The sequence below is a fragment of the Triticum dicoccoides genome, chromosome 7A (assembly GCF_002162155.2).
Source record: "Triticum dicoccoides isolate Atlit2015 ecotype Zavitan chromosome 7A, WEW_v2.0, whole genome shotgun sequence".
NCBI classification, from domain to species: Eukaryota; Viridiplantae; Streptophyta; class Magnoliopsida; order Poales; family Poaceae; genus Triticum; species Triticum dicoccoides.
The window spans coordinates 666,088,339-666,103,240 of record NC_041392.1 but is presented as its reverse complement, the minus strand read 5'-3'; positions in this window follow the sequence as shown (position 1 = coordinate 666,103,240).

Sequence of the window (14,902 nt, the reverse complement as noted above, 5' to 3'; positions counted from 1 at the left end):
TTAGACGTCCTCTAATTGTTGTTGCAAGTTTTTTACGTGGCTGCTATAGGTTTCTAGCAAGAACGTTTCTTACCTACGCCAAAAACCACAATGTGATATGCCAATTTCTATTTACCCTTCATAAGGAACCTTTTCATCGAATCCGATTCGACTAAAGTGGGAGAGACAGACACCCGCTAGCCACCTTATGCAGCTAGTGCATGTCAGTCGATGGAACCAGTCTCACGTAAGCGTATGTGTATGGTCGGTCTGGACCGCTTCATCCCATGATGCCGCCGAATCAAGATAAGACTAGTAACGGCAAGTAAATTGACAAAATCAACGCCATAATAACTTGTGTTCTACTTGTGCATAGAAACTACGCATAGACCTAGCTCATGATGCCACTGTTGGGGAACGTAGCAGAATTTTAAATTTTTTTACGCATCACCAAGATCAATCTATGGAGTCATCTAGCAACGAGGGAGAGGAGTGCATCTACATACCCTTGTAGATCGCGAGTGGAAGCGTTCAAGAGAATGGGGTTGAGGGAGTCGTACTTGTCATGATCCAAATCACCGAAGATCCTAGTGTCGAACGGACGACACCTCCGCATTCAACACACGTACGGTTGGGGAATACGTCTCCTCCTTCTTGATCCAGCAAGGGGAAGGAGAGGTTGATGGAGATCCAGCAGCATGACGGCGTGGTGGTGGAAGCAGCGGTGATCTCGGCAGGGCTTCGTCAAGCTCCAACGAGAGGGAGAGGTGTTACGAGGGCAGAGGGAGGTGCCAGGGACTTGGGTGCAGCTGCCCTGCCTCCCTCCCACTATATATAGGGCCCCTAGGGGGGCGCCGGCCCTAGGAGATCCAATCTCCAAGGGGGGGCGGCCAAGGGGGGACTTGCCCCCCCAAGTCAGGTGGGGCGCCCCCCACCCCTGGGGTTTCCAACCCTAGGCGCAGGTGGAGGCCCATGGGGGGTGAACCAGCCCACCAGGGGCTGATTCCCCTCCCACTTCAGCCCATGGGGCCCTCCGGGACAGGTGGCCCCACCCGGTGGACCCCCGGGACCCTTCCGGTGGTCCCGGTACAATACTGGTTACCCCCGAAACTTTCCCGATGGCCGAAACTAGACTTCCTATATATAAATCTTCACCTCCGTACCATTCCGGAACTCCTCGTGACGTCCGGGATCTCATCCAGGACTCCGAACAACTGTTGGGTTACCGCATACTAATATCTCTACAACCCTAGCGTCACCGAACCTTAAGTGTGTAGACCCTACGGGTTCGAGAGACACGCAGACATGACCGAGACGACTCTCTGGTCAATAACCAACAGCGGTATCTGGATACCCATGTTGGTTCCCACATGCTCCTCGATGATCTCATCGGATGAACCACGATGTTGAGGATTCAAGTAATCCCGTATACAATTCCCTTTGTCAATCGGTACGTTACTTTCCCAAGATTTGATCGTCGGTATCCCAATACCTCGTTCAATCGTGTTCCCGGCAAGTCACTTTACTCGTACCGTAATGCATGATCCCGTGACCAAACACTTGGTCACATTGAGCTCATTATGATGATGCATTACCGAGTGGGCCCAGAGATACCTCTCCGTCATACTGAGTGACAAATCCCAGTCTCGATCTGTGTCAACCCAACAGATACTTTCGGGGATACCTATAGTATACCTTTATAGTCACTCAGTTACGTTGTGACGTTTGGTACACCCAAAGCACTCCTACGGCATCCGAGAGTTACACGATCTCATGGTCTAAGGAAATGATACTTGACATTAGAAAAGCTCTAGCAAACGAACTACACGATCTTGTGCTATGCTTAGGATTGGGTCTTGTCCATCACATCATTCTCCTAATAATGTGATCCCGTTATCAATAACATCCAATGTCCATAGTCAGGAAACCATGACTATCTATTGATCAATGAGCTGGTTAACTAGAGGCTCACTAGGGACATGTTATGGTCTATGTATTCACACATGTATTATGATTTCCGGATAACACAATTATAGCATGAATAATAGACAATTATCATGAACAAGGAAATATAATAATAATCATCTTATTATTGCCTCTAGAGCATATTTCCAACAGCTGCAAGCCTCAATATTCATCGGACCACATACATCAGTATGTATGATTTCCAACAAATCTGTTGCTCGCTCCATAGTTCCGGAAAATGGCTTTTTAGTCATCTTGCCCATAAGGCACGGTTCGCAAGTACCAAGTGATTCATAATCAACTTATTCCAAAAGTCCATCAGTATGGAGTTTCTTCATGCGCTTTGTACCAATATGACCCAAATGGCAGTGCCACAAATCAGTTGCACTATCATTATCAACTCTGCATCTTTTGGCTTCAACATTATAAATATGTGTATCACTACTATCGAGATTTAACAAAAATAGACCACTCTTCAAGGGTGCATGACCATAAAAGATATTACTCATATAAATAGAACAACCATTATTCTCATATTTAAATGAATAACCGTCTCGTATCAAACAAGATCCAGATATAATGTTCATGCTTAACGATGGCACCAAATAACAATTATTTAGGTCTAAAACTAATCCCGAAGGTAGATGTAGAGGTATCATGCCGACGGCGATCACATCGACTTTGGAACCATTTCCCACGCACATCGTCACCTCGTCCTTAGCCAGTCTTCGCTTAATCCGTAGTCCCTGTTTCGAGTTGCAAATATTAGCAACAGAACCAGTATCAAATACACAGGTGCTACTGCGAGCTCTGGTAAGGTACACATCAATAACATGTATATCACATATACCTTTGTTCACCTTATCATCCTTCTTATCCGCCAAATACTTGGGGCAGTTCCGCTTCCAGTGACTAGTCTGTTTGCAGTAGAAGCACTCAGTCTCAGGCTTAGGTCCAGACTTGGGTTTCTTCTCTTGAGAAGCACCTTGTTTGTTGTTCTTCTTGAATTTCCCCTTCTTCTTCCCTTTACCTTTTTTCTTAAAACTGGTGGTTTTGTTAACCATCAACACTTGATGCTCCTTTTTGATTTCTACCTCCGCAGCCTTTAGCATCGCGAAGAGCTAGGGAATTGTCTTATTCATCCCTTGCATATTATAGTTCATCACGAAGCTTTTGTAGCTTGGTGGCAATGATTGAAGAAATCTGTCAATGACACTATCAACAGGAAGATTACTCCCAGTTGAGTCAAGTGATTATGATACCCAGACATTTTGAATATATGCTCACTGACAAAACTATTCTCCTCCATCTTGCAGCTATAGAACTTATTGGAGACTTCATATCTCTCAATCCGGGCATTTGCTTGAAATATTAACTTCAACTCCTGGAACATCTCATATGATCCATGGCATTCAAAACATCGTTGAGGTCCCGGTTCTAAGCCGTAAAGCATGGCACACTGAACTATCGAGTAGTCATCAGCTTTGCTCTGCCAGACGTTTATAACATCTGGTGCTGCTCCTGCAGCAGGTTTGGCACTTAGCGGTACTTCCAGGACGTAATTCTTCTGTGCAGCAATGAGGATAATCCTCAAGTTATGGACCCAATCCGTGTAATTGCTACCATCATCTTTCAACTTTGCTTTCTCAAGGAATGCATTAAAATTCAATGGAACAACAACATGGGCCATCTATCTACAACAACATATATAAGAAAAATACTATCAGGTACTAAGTTCATGATAAATTTAAGTTCAATTAATCATATTACTTAAGAACTACCACTTAGATAGACATCCCTCTAATCATCTAAGTGATTACGTGATCCATATCAACTAAACCATAACCGATCATCACGTGAAATGGAGTAGTTTTCAATGGTGAACATCACTATGTTGATCATATCTACTATATGATTCACGCTTGACCTTTCGGTCTCAGTGTTCCGAGCACATATCTGCATATGCTAGGCTCGTCAAGTTTAACCCGAGTATTTTGCGTGTGCAAAACTGGCTTGCACCCGTTGTAGATGGACGTAGAGCTTATCACACCCGATCATCATGTGGTGTCTCGGCACGACGAACTTTGGCAACGGTGCATACTCAGGGAGAACACTTTTATCTTGAAATTTAGTGAGAGATAATCTTATAATGCTACCGTCAAACAAAGCAGAATAAGATGCATAAAGGATAAACATCACATGCAATCAATATAAGTGATATGATATGGACATCATCATCTTGTGCTTGTGATCTCCATCTCCGAAGCACCATCATGATCACCATCGTTACCAGCGTGACACCTTGATCTCCATGGTAGCATCGTTGTCATCTCGCCAACTATTGCTTCTACGACTATCGCTACCGCTTATTGATAAAGTAAAGCAGTTACAGGGCGATTACATTGCATACAATAAAGCGACAACCATATGGCTCCTGCCAGTTGCCGATAACTCTGTTACAAAACATGATCATCTCATGCAATAAATATAGCATCATGTCTTGACCATATCACATCACAACATGCCCTGGAAAAACAAGTTAGACGTCCTCTACTTTGTTGTTGCAAGTTTTACGTGGCTGCTACGGGCTGAGCAAGAACCATTCTTACCTATGAATCAAAACCACAACGATAGTTCGTCAAGTTAGTGATGTTTTAACCTTCTCAAGGACCGGGCGTAGCCACACTCGGTTCAACTAAAGTTGGAGAAACTGACACCCGCCAGCCACCTATGTGCAAAGCACATCGGTAGAACCAGTCTCGCGTAAGCGTACGCATAATGTCGGTCCGGGCCGCTTCATCCAACAATACCACCGAACCAAAGTATGACATGCTGGTAAGCAGTATGACTTGTATCGCCCACAACTCACTTGTGTTCTACTCGTGCATATAACATCTACGCATAAAACCAGGCTCGGATGCCACTATTGGGGAACGTAGTAATTTCAAAATTTTCCTACGCACACGCAGGATCATGGTGATGCATAGCAACGAGAGGGGAGAGTGTCGTCCACGTACCCTCGTAGACCGTTAAGCGGAAGTGTTATGACAACGCGGTTGATGTAGTCGTACGTCTTCACAATCGACCGATCCTCAGTACCGAACGTACGGCACCTCCGCGTTCAGCAGACGTTCACATTAGTAGAAAAAGGACCTAATGTGAGACACATTAGTCCCGGTTTGATTTTGATCCGGTACTAATGGTACCATTAATGCCGGTTTGACCGGCTATGCATTAATGTCGGTTCGTGTTGAACCTTTAGTACCAGTTCATGCCATGAACCGGTACTAAAGGGGTGGTGGCAGGATGGCGTCAGGCCGGGGCCCCACGATCACCTTTAGTACCGGTTCGTGGCACAAACCGGTACTAAAGGGCTAACCTTTAGTACCGGTTCGTGGCATGAACCAGGACTAAAGGGGTCTGACCTATAGTCCCGGTTGGAGACACAAACCGGGACTATAAGGCAATTTTCAATCTCTACCCCCCCCCCTCCCCGTGTATCGCCATTTCATTTTTGAAAAAATCAAAATAAAATGATAAAAACTTCAAAAAACAAAATCCTTCGAGAGGTAGTTATATTACTACATCTACTAGTTAGGAAAATTTGAAAACTTAAATTTGGATATGTTTTGCAAAAAGTGTAGGGAAAATGTAAAAACGGCTATAACTTTTGCATACGATGTCGGAAAAAAACGTATAATATATCAAAAAATTCAGCATGAAAATTCGCATCCGATGGAGACTGCCTACGACCTGTTTGTAATTTTTTAGAATCCTCAAATTCCAAAAGCAAAAAAAGATATGGTCAAATTTCAGTTTTTTTAAAAAAAAATTGGTTAAATCTGGTCAAACTACTTATTCAAGAAGTATTAATGTTACTACATAATTATTCAAGAATATTAGTGTTACTAAATAATTATTTCAATTTTTTGAATTTTGGTCAAACTGTGGTCGAACTTATTCAAGAAATATTAGTGTTACTAAATAATTAGTGTTTTTTACAATAATAGTTTCAAACTCAAACGGTGAAACGTGTGACCTAATGCTCAAGCTAAACTGCTGAGGGTTAATAGGATTGACAGCTTACATTTGTCAAGAAAACAACAAGTGCAGACTTGGAATGTAGGGGGAATAGAACTCTGAAGTTAAGCGTGCTCAGGCTCGGGGAGTGAGAGGATGGGTGACCGGCCGGGAAGTTAGGCGATTTGAAATGAGTGATCCACACTTGAGCAGTTAAGAGAGGTGATTAGAGACTAAATCATCAAATAATTCAGAAAAATTAAAAATAAAAAAATCAAAATTTTTTTCAAAAATTTTCAAAAAAAAACCTTTAGTACCGGTTGGTAACACCAACCGGTACTAAAGGTCCCCCATACCAGGGCGCGAGCTCACACCACATGGTGGCACTTTAGCGCCGGTTCGTGCCGAACCGGTACTAAAGGGGGGCCTTTAGTGCCCACCCTTTAGTGCCGGTTATGGAACCGGCAGTAAAGAACCTTACGAACCAGTTTTAAAGCTCCATTTTCTACTAGTGCAGCTCGGTGACGTCCCGCGAACTCACGATCCAGTAGAGCTCGGGGAAGAGTTTCGTCAGCACGACGGCGTGGTGACGATGTTGATGAAGCTACCGCAGCAGGGCTTCGCCTAAACACCGCTACAGTATGACCAAGGTGGATTATGGTGGAGGGGGCACCGCACAGGGGCGGAGCCAGGATTTGACCATAGGGAGGGCGAAGAAGACAATGAACCTATATAAAGTTTTCTTTCTAACAGTGACCATACAGACAGGAACACCAGATTATATGTATTTTGTAACTAGAAAAATGTATTAGTTTTTCGCATTAGTTTGTTGTGTAAATTTTAGTCATGCCAAAATATTCGATCGATTGTTTGTATATGAACTAATTTCACATTTAAGCTCTCATGTATGCAAACAAGTATATTGATTTCTAATTGGACTGACATACAAACCCAGATGATAGAATTAGCGCATGCCTAATTTTGGGTACTAACTATTTTTGAGAATAAATCAAGAAATTGCAACCCTAATTAATGTCATCTAAAGCAAGAAGTTTCTGTACTTCTCGAGACAGGTGTGGATTAGTTCATCACAGTATCAATCTGTGAAGGATTCAACGAGAGTCACCACAGCGTTGATCCGTTGTGCAGATGCCCTTGTTGAACTTCCCTTGGCGGCTGCGCAGGCAGCATGCGTGCGTTCGTCACCGCCGCTGAAGCGCTCGATGAAGGATGCGATCAATGGAGGATGCCCTGGATCGATCATGGTCTGGTGGGCTTTTCTACTAATGCGGGCTAACCAACAAATAGAGATGGGCTTTAACTTGCAAAGTTCCGGGCTTCAAGCCTTGACGCATGGTTAATGGGGGCCAGTTAGTCAAAAATCTACTTGACCGAGATTATAATCTCCTTATGTAGATCACGGCACTTATAAGTACTTAACATACGATGCAGCCGGGGCGTGGCCCCCGCTCGTCCCCCCCGTAGCTCCGCCCCTGGCACCGCACACGGCTGGGAGAGATCTTTGTGATCAACTTGTGTGTCTAGAGGTGCCCCCTGCCCCTGTATATAAAGGAGCAAGGGAAAGGCCGGCCGGCCCTTGTTGGTGTGTCAGGAGGAAGAATCCTCCTCCTAGTAGGAGTAGGATTCCTCCCTTTCCTACTCCTACTAGGAGGGGGAAAGGAAGGGGAAGAAAGAGAAGGAAAGGGGGCGCCCCCCCCCCCCTTCTCCTAGTCCAATTCAGACCAGAGGGAGGGGGCGCTCTCCCTGCCCTAGGCCGGCCCCACTCTCTTTCCCTTATGGCCCAACAAGGCCCATTAGCCCTCGGGGGGTTTCTGTAACCCCTTCGGTACTCCAGTAAAATCCTGATTTTACCCGGAACTCTTCCGATGTCCAAATGTAGGCTTCCAATATATCAATCTTCATGTCTCGACCATTTCGAGACTCCTCGTCATGTCCCTGATCATATCCGGGACTGCGAACTACCTTCGGTACATCAAAACATATAAACTCATAAAACCGATCGTCACAAAGCTTTAAGCGTGCAGACCCTACGGGTTCGAGAACTATGTAGACATGACCGAGACATGTCTCCGGTCAATAACCAATAGCGGAACCTGGATGCTCATATTGGTTCCTACATATTCTACGAAGATCTTTATCCGTCAAACCGCATAACACTATACGTTGTTCACTTTGTCATCGGTATGTTACTTGCCCGAGATTCGGTCGTCGGTATCCCAATACCTAGTTCAATCTTGTTACCGGCAAGTTGATACGTCTCCAACGTATCTATAATTTTTTATTGTTCCATGCTATATTATATTCTGTTTTGGACATTATTAGGCTTTATTATACACTTTTATATTATTTTTGGGACTAACCTATTAACCGGAGGCCCAGCCCAGAATTGTTGTTTTTTGCCTATTTTAGGGTTTCGCAGAAAAAGAATATCAAACGGAGTCCAAACAGAATGAAACCTTTGGGAACGTGATTTTCGGAACGAACATGATCCAGAGGACTTGGACCCTACGTCAAGACATCAACCAGGAGGCCACGAGGTAGGAGGGCGCGCCTAACCCCCCTGGGCGCACGCTCCACCCTCGTGGGCCCCCTGTTGCTCCACCGACGTACTCCTTCCTCCTATATATACCTACGTACCCCCAAACTACCAGATACGGAGCCAAAACCCTAATTCCACTGCCGTAACTTTCTGTATCCACGAGATCCCATCTTGGGGCCTGTTCCGGAGCTCCATCGGAGGGGGCATCGATCACGGAGGGCTTCTACATCAACACCATAGCCCTTCTGATGAAGTGTGAGTAGTTTACCTCAGACCTACGGGTCCATAGCTATTAGCTAGATGGCTTCTTCTCTCTTTTTGGATCTCAATACAAAGTTCTCCCCCTCTCTTGTGGAGATCTATTCGGTGTAATATTCTTTTGCAGTGTGTTTGTTGAGACCGATGAATTGTGGGTTTATGATCAAGTTTATCTATGAACAATATTTGAATCTTCTCTGAATTCTTTTATGTATGATTGGTTATCTTTGCAAGTCTCTTCGAAATATCAGTTTGGTTTGGCCTACTAGATTGATCTTTCTTGCAATGGGAGAAGTGCTTAGCTTTGGGTTCAATCGTGTTCCTTTCCCAGTGACAGTAGGGGCAGCAAGGCACATATTGTATTGTTGCCATCGAGGATAACAAGATGGGGTTTATTTCATATTGCATGAGTTTATCCCTCTACATCATGTCATCTTGCTTAAAGCGTTACTCTGATCTCTTGAACTTAATACTCTAGATGCATGCTGGATAGCGGTCGATGTGTGGAGTAATAGTAGTAGATGCAGGCAGGAGTCGGTCTACTTGTCTCGGACGTGATGCCTATATACATGATCATACCTAGATATTCTCATAATTATGCTCAATTCTGTCAATTGCTCAACAGTAATTTGTTTACCCACCGTGAATACTTATGCTCTCGAGAGAAGCCACTAGTGAAACCTATGGCCCCGGGGTCTAGCTTCCATCATATTAATCTTCCAATACTTAGTTATTTTTATTGCCTTTTATTTTACTTTGCATCTTTATCATAAAAATACCAAAAATATTATCTTATCATATCTATCAGATCTCACTCTCGTAAGTGACCATATAGGGATTGACAACCCCTTATCGCGTTGGTTGCGAGGATTTATTTGTTTGTGTAGGTGAGAGGGACTCGTGCGTGGCCTCCTACTGGATTGATACCTTGGTTCTCAAAAACTGAGAGAATACTTACGCTACTTTGCTGCACCACCCTTTCCTCTTCAAGGGAAAATCAAGGCAAGTGCTCAAAAGGTAATACAAGTCTCTTTACGCGTTTCGTAATGCACTATCCCGCAACTAACTCATTAGTTGCATTGCTTGCAAGGCTTATAGTGATGTGCATTACCGAGAGGGCCCAGAGATACCTCTCCGACAATCGGAGTGACAAATCCTAGTCTTGATCTATGCCAACTCAACAAGTACCATCGGAGACACCTGTAGAGCACCTTTATAATCACCCAGTTACGTTGTGACATTTGGTAGCACACAAAGTGTTCCTCCGGTATTCGGGAGTTGCATAATCTCATAGTCATAAGAACATGTATAAGTTATGACGAAAGCAATAGCAGTAAACAGAAATGATCAAGTGCTAAGCTAACGGAATGGGTCAAGTCAATCACATCATTCTCCTAATGATGTGATCTCATTGATCAAATAACAACCCATGTCTATGGTTTGTAAACTTAATCATCTTTGATCAATGAGCTAGTCAAATAGAGGCATACTAGTGACACTATGTTTGTCTATGTATTCACACATGTATTATGTTTCCGGTTAATACAATTCTAGCATGAATAATAAACATTTATCATGAAATAAGGAAATAAATAATAACTTTATTATTGCCTCTAGGGCATATTTCCTTCATAATCACCGTGGCAGGGTCTTTTTTCTCTCCTATTACTTTCATTTTGGTTGTGTGCATCATGGATGTTCTTGGACATCTTGTTGGTACAGAGTCTGGGTGTAATTGGTATCTACTTGATATTAATATATTCCCCTTTTCAGAAGAAGAAAAACTTTACAGTGGAGAGTAACATATGTTGTGGTGTCATGCAACACTTCATTTAATAGGTTGTAGACTAGTTTATTACGCCGACCTTGGGGTCTTGCCCAATATCCCTGTAACAGTCACAAAGGAGCTTGTCCTCGACCGTCGTGTATGCCTTCGTCCGCCTGCTCTTGCGCCGTGACTTGGTTGGCGAGCTCGTCCTCGAACAAAGGCTTCCCGTGAATGTCCAATTCAACCTCTTCCTCGAGGTCGTAGTCCTTCGAAAACTCGTGGTCGAGTGGGAAGCCATCCAGGTCCAGGACGACCTGATCTTGCATGAATGTGTTGTGCATGCCAGCTTGATCATAGGCCGCCGGCGTGAACGACCCTCGGCCGTCCTGACTTTGGGTCTCGTCGGGATTGTAGCCAGGCAGGGCGGCACCGCCAGCAGCCCTAGCGGCTGCCGCACTACCCTCAAAGATGATGTTCTGCATGAAACGATTGGCCGTGTCGTCGTCGCCGGCCGACGGCATTGTGTCGAACAGGTTGCGGGCGCCGGTGAGCACGTCGGTTGGCATCTCCCCCGCGTGTTTCCTGGTCCTTCCGTATGACGAGGCACCGGCCACGGGCTTGGCGTTGAGACCGATGGGCACGGCCGCGGGCGTGGAAGGCGCCACCACGCTCACCTCCGGCGAGCATTCCCCGGAGAGTCGGGAGGCTTGCGGGTAGATGGGAAGCCGGGAATTGGGTGCGTCGCCGATGCGCGGGGCGACTTTGACAGCACTATCCGAGGAAACGCGGATGATCCGGTGATGGCAGCGGCCACGGCGGCGTTGACGAGCCCATGCTGGCCAGGGTTGAACCCTAGGTAGATCAGCGCCTCCCTCGTTGCCGCCGTGAGCGGGCGTTGGTGTCCTCATGCTGCGCGGCGGCAGTTGCTTCGTCCCTTGCGTCTGTTGCGCGTCTCCGGTCCTTTCTCTTCGCCGACTCCGCGGCCCACTCCTTGGGCGTCAGCTTCTTCTTCTTCTTGGGCGCGGTGGCGGTCTTGCGGGGGTCGCGGGGCTTGCCTTTGCCGGAGGGGGCAGACGTGATGCCACCGACTAGCAGGCTAGGGGGAGTAGTTGGCGCGTAGCACGAGCGTCCGTCTCGTATCCACACCAACGCAAATCAGATTCAGAATTGGGCTGGAAATGGATCGGCAGGCGGACGAAAAACGGACAGCGTATGTTTGAGTCGACGCGTTGGGACGATTTTTTTATCCGCTGCAACCCGAACGAATGCGCGCGGACGAAATAGGTCGGCGCGTTGGAATTGCTCTTAGCGCAATCGGGCTATATATTGCTAGCCATCTCCCACTGGTTCAGCGCACCCATGGACGAGCACAACGCAACATGCAAAGGAACAGCACGCGCTGACAGCAATTCCGCATCACCATACCCACACACGTACGCGGCGTCCCGACGGACATGTCCATACCCTGCATGCATTGTGCTGCCATATCTCTCTAGTACTCTCACCTTACCTATCTACGTGTACGTGCACCGTACTACTGCCTTCGTCCCATAACATAGGAGCGTTGGAGTATCTCACACTACAAGAAGAAATTAAGAGTGACCGCGCATGGGAAATGTACGTGGTACTATGCGATAAGTGCATCTTCCCCTTCTTTTCTGGATGGAGCAACAGTTGAACTGTTGGTGCACATTTGTGCCCATGGCACACTGCATGCCGTTTGAGTGGCCCTCTCAGCCGAGCCGAGGCACACGAGTCCAAACATCTCCCAGCCAGCCTGAGCCTACAAAGCCACCAGTCGAAGCACGTTGCAGTCGCGCAGTACTCAGGACGATCAATGCGGGCCATGCATGCATGGCCGGCAGCATGGGCGCGCGATCACGAAATATACACAGAGATACGCACACGTCGAAAGGAAAGGCCCGATCGAAAAAATTAGGCCAATTCCACCGCGCGACCTAATTTTGTCCACGCGCGGTTCATTTGGGATAAAACAAACGAATAGCGTGGCCAGCGCGTGGCCTCAAACGGATAAATGTTCGGATTTCGATCTTTTCGACCCATATTTGACTTAAACTTGCGCTCGGTTTGGGGTGAAACGGACGCACGCGGACGGTCTGGACACACGCCCTTGTCCCCCGTGGCCCGTCTGTCGGGGCACTAGCAGTCCCTCCGCTCCCAACGCTTCCACCCTCTCTCTCCCGTCTCGCCCCGCCGCCGGCGCCGCCGCTATTCTTCGGCTGCCTCCTCACCGCGCAGCCCTAGACCGTCCCTATCAAACCACGTCTCGACATGGCCGCCATTACGCCCGCGCTTTGGCCGTCGATCGGAGGTTTGGCCGTCGTCGTCTTTGCCGGTTGCAGAGGGGAGACGACCGCCGGCGACGTACCACGGCGGCATCGGCAGCTTCCCACGATAGCTCCAGAGCGGCCAGTAACCGACCGGCAACCACCCCTGCTGCGTCGAGGTGATCATCGCGGCTTCTTCGCCACCACGACCGCAAGGTGTTCGGCATTTTATCCACAAAGGTATGAACAGTGGAGACGAGTTTTTCTTCCATCACTTCCTTTGTTCATCGGATGATTCGTCGTCGGTTGATGAAGATCTTGTGGTGGCTGCACTGGTTGTTCACGACCACATTCAACGGCAGCTTCCTCGGTACAGGGGGTCAGTCCCTGGCCGTGCTCCCAATCTGAACCGCAACAGGGAGAGAGGCCACGCCCTGCTCTATACCGATTACTTTGCCAACACCCCGCTCTTCAAGCCGGATAAATTCCGTCGCCATTTTTGAATGGCAAGGCATGTGTTCAATCGTATCCGAGAGGGAGTGGTTGCTCATGACCCATACTTCGAGTGCAAGACGGATGCCCTTAGCAAGCTTGGATTCTCCTCTTACCAGAAATGCACTGCGGCCATCTGCATGCTTGCATATGGAATTCCAGGTGATCTGGTGGATGAGTATGTGCGTATGAGTGAGACAACATGTCTGATGTCAATGTACAAGTTTTGCCAGGCTGTGATCGACGTGTTTGGCCCAGAGTACTTGAGGCAGCCAACTGCCGTTGATACAGAGAGATTGTTGACGACCAATGCAGCTAGAGGCTTTCCAGGCATGCTTGGCAGCATAGATTGTATGCACTGGGAGTGAAAGAACTGTCTATTTGCTTGGCAGGGCCAGTACAAGGGGCGTGTCAACGGGTGCACTGTCATATTAGAAGCGGTGGCATCGCAGGATCTTTGGATATGGCATTCTTTCTTCCGCATGGCAGGTTCTCACAATGATATCAACGTGCTGCAGCGTTCTCCAGTCTTCGCGAGGCTTGCAGAAGGCCACTCCCTACCTGTCAACTTTGAGATCAACGACCACCAGTACAATAAGGGATACTATCTAGCAGATGGTATATATCCTCAGTGGTCAACTTTTGTGAAAACAATCTCGAAACTCCAAGGTGAGAAGAGAAAGAGATTTGCCCCCAAATGCAAGAGTGTTAGAAAGGATGTGGAACGTGCTTTTGGTGTGCTTCAATCCCGGTGGGGTGTCGTTCGACGCCCGGCACTGTCATGGGAAGAAAGGAAGCTTTGGGAGGTGATGATTGCTTGTGTGATCATGCACAACATGATCGTCGAGGACGAGCGTGATGAGAGTATCTTCGACCAAGGATTTGATTATCAAGGTGAAAATATTGAGCCCCAGCACCAAAACCCGACCACATTTGAACAATTTGCCCAATTCCACCGTGAGATGCATGATTGGCACACTCATTTGAATCTTCAAAATGACTTGCTTGAGCATGTGTGGGATCACATTGGCAACCAATAGATGTATTGGTGCATTTTATGTTCAGTCAAGATAATTTCGATTTGGTTGTAAAACTATTATAATTTTCAGACAAATATTTGGGTTGTAAAACTAGTTTTGATGAAAATATGAGCATTTTTGGCCCGGACGAACAGGATAGGGCAAAGGGATGGGGCCGCGCTAGGCGCATGACCACCGCATCCCAGGACACGCTTGGACACGAACCCATCGCCCTACCTAAACGGACAGAATCCAGAAAAACGGAACGTCCGTTTGGGGTCACGCACCCATCCGTGACCCATCCGGACGTCCGCTTTTGTCCGTTTGAGTTGCGATTTGGCGGACGTCCGAAGGGCGGACAGACGTATAGGGCATCTGCACCCAACGCGCAGAAGGCCTTTGGGACCCCAAACTGTCTGCCCCGCTTCGCCCCGAGCTTGCCATGCCGCGCCGTGCACACCCCGGAGCCTCGCCGCGAGCTCGCCATGCCGCCCCGCGCGAACCCCCGCCGCCCCAGCCTCGCCCTCGCCGCGGCCTCACCGCGAGGCCCGCG